The sequence below is a fragment of the Nycticebus coucang genome, chromosome 11, assembly GCF_027406575.1.
Source record: "Nycticebus coucang isolate mNycCou1 chromosome 11, mNycCou1.pri, whole genome shotgun sequence".
Classification (NCBI taxonomy): Eukaryota; Metazoa; Chordata; class Mammalia; order Primates; family Lorisidae; genus Nycticebus; species Nycticebus coucang.
In genome coordinates, this window is record NC_069790.1 from 2,728,622 (window position 1) to 2,731,477 (window position 2,856).

Sequence of the window (2,856 nt, forward strand, 5' to 3'; positions counted from 1 at the left end):
CTGGGTTTTGGGGCGGGCGCCTGTAGTCCCAGCTACTTGGGAGGCTGAGGCAAGAGAATCGCCTAAGCCCAAGAGCTAGAGGTTGCTGTGAGCTGTGACGCCACCGCACTCTACCAAGGGCAATAAAGTGAGACTCTGTCTCTGAAAAAAATAAAAATAATAAAAATAAAAATCATTAATTATGTTAATTAACCTGTAAGTGAATAACCCATTTATGAGAGCAGAGCTCTCATGACCCAATGACCTCTTAAAGGCCTCACCTTTCAGTGCTACCATACTGGGAATTAAATTTCAACATGAGTTTTGGGGAAAGTAAATATTTAAACCCTAGCCAAGTGTAATTATTTGTATCTGTTGTTATATTTGTTTTGCTAATTTTTTTTTCCAGGATTTTGCCTCTATACTCATAAGAGATAATCTCTCAACTGTTATCGTCTGTAATTTCCCTTCTTAGTAATACTATTGTCTGGTTTTGGTATTACAGTAATTGCGGCCTCAAGGAATAAGTTAGAAAGTGTTCTTTTACTTTGATTTTTCTGGAAAAGATTACATGGCTTGGTACAATTTCTTCCTTAAAGTTTCACAGAATTCACTGACGAAATCATCTAGGTCTACCGTTTTCTGTTTTGGAAGGTTAGTAATTGTTATGCAATTCCTAGCCGGGCGTTGTGGCGGGTGCCTGTAGTCCCAGCTACTCGGGAGGCTGAGGCAAGAGAATCGCTTAAGCCCAGGAGTTGGAGGTTGCTGTGAGCTGTGTGAGGCCACGGCACTCTACTGAGGGCCATAAAGTGAGACTCAGTCTCTACAAAAAAAAATAAAAATAAAAATAAAAAATAATTGTTATGCAATTCCTTTAATAGATGTAGACCCAGTTAGATTATCTGTTCCTGTGGTGTGATTTTTCATAGATTGAGTCTTCAGGGACTCTGTCTACTTTATTCCAGTTGTCAAATTTGTGGCCATAAAATTGCTATAAATATTTCTTTATTATTTTTCGTCTCACATCAGACAGGTAATGTCTCAACATGATAACAAGGTTTGAGGGAGGCATATCTCACACAGGCCATGAAAACCCAATCATCATGCAAAAGGATCTCCTTTGTTATTTTCTTAAATCTATGGGGTCAATTTTGATAATCTCTCTTTCATTTCTGTTACTAGTAATTTGTATCGTCTTTGTTCTGTTTTGTTTTGTTTCCCACCTTGGTTAGCCTGGCTAGTGGTTTTTCTACGCTATTGATCTTTTCCAAGGACCAGCTCTGTGGATTTTCTCTGCTTATTCCCTTTCTTTACTTCATCACTCTTTGCTCTAAGTTTTACTGTTTTTTGCTGATTGGAATTTGATTTGCTCTTCTTTTTCTTGTGTCCTAAGGTGAAAGCTTAAATTATTTATACCAGATCTCTCTTCTTTTCTGACACAAGATTACAGTGGTATATATTTCCCTCTAGGTTCTGCTTTTCCTGCATCCTGCAATTTTGTATAAGTTGCACATTCATTTTCATTTGGTATAAATGATTATTATAATCTCTTGTGTCAGTTTTCATCCCTGTGTTGTTATGGAGTGTGTTGTTTAATCATTAAGAATTGTGTGATTTTCTCCCTGTTTTCCTTCTATTAATGCCTACTATAATTTCATTGTGATCTGAGAACATTCTTTATATGATATCTGTTGTTTCAAATTATTAAGGTGAGTTTGTGACTCTGAGCCAATGGGAACTTGCGGACCATGTGTATTGCGCGGTTGTAGCTTTTATAATTCTGCAGAGGACAGTTGTCAGATGGATGGCGCTGTTCAGTTCCACTTACTGAGTTTCCTCTGGTTGGATACGCCAGTTACTGAAAAGGGGCATTCAAGGTTCCAAGTATATTAGAGGATTTGTTCATACGTCCTTACACTGTGATTTTTGCCATTTACACACCTTGTGATTTTTGTCCAATACCAGACCTGATACATCCATAACGCGGAACCAAGTCCCATGGCTTCTGTTTACCAGTTACGCCCGTCTAGCTGGGAGGCAGGTGGTGTTTACTGTCTGCTATGCCTGTTAGGGTCAGAGACTAAAATTTCCTCTGGAATTTTTTGTCTCCCCTGTTAACTTTGGTTTTCCTGGAGACTTTTTTTTTTTTTTAAATTTATTTATTTTTATTGTTAAATCATAGCTGTGTACATTAGTGCAATCAAGGGGTACAATGTGTGGGTTTCATATACAGTCTGAAATATTCTCATCAAACTGTTCAACATAGCTACCTTCATGGCATCTTCTTAGTTATTGCATGTAGACATTTGTATTCTGCCTTTAGTAAGTTTCACCTGTACCCATTCTAAGATGCACCGTAGGTGTGGCCCCACCTATTACCCTCCCTCCACCCTGACCTCCCCCCTCCCTTCCCCTCCCTTGGCCCTTTCCCCATATTCTTGTGCTATAGTTGGGTTATAGCCTTCATGTGAAAGCTATAATTCAGCTTCATAGTAGGGCTGAGTACATTGGATACTTTTTCTTCCATTCCTGTGTTCCAGACTTTTTAAGAAATAGGCTTTTCACCTGAATCTCGTTACTATGCGGGATCCCCACCCAGGGGCGGGCAGGGTGTGTGTTCTGTGTCATGTGATCAGGGTCAAGTTCAGCTGAGCTGGCGCTTCCGGAATGTGGCCATAGCCAGCGCTTCCCCAGTTTTTTGTTTGGCTTCCCCACCACCACACCCAACGAATCTGTGCTGAGAAAGGAAGTCCAGAGGGGCCTGGGGTCAGGTACTTTCCTTCTATCACCTTAAAAGTTACATCAGCTAAACTCTGGTGAAATGGTTCTCCTTTCCATAGGAACGCACCACGTTCTGGGCATGTTTCAAACGTCTAC

General features: G+C 40.1%; 1 pseudogene; it reads right to left on the reverse strand.

Moving 5' to 3' along the window:
- Positions 1–1,002: 1,002 nt before the first annotated feature.
- Positions 1,003–1,094, reverse strand: LOC128560660 (uncharacterized; annotated as a pseudogene).
- Between the last annotated feature and the right edge of the window lie 1,762 nt (positions 1,095–2,856).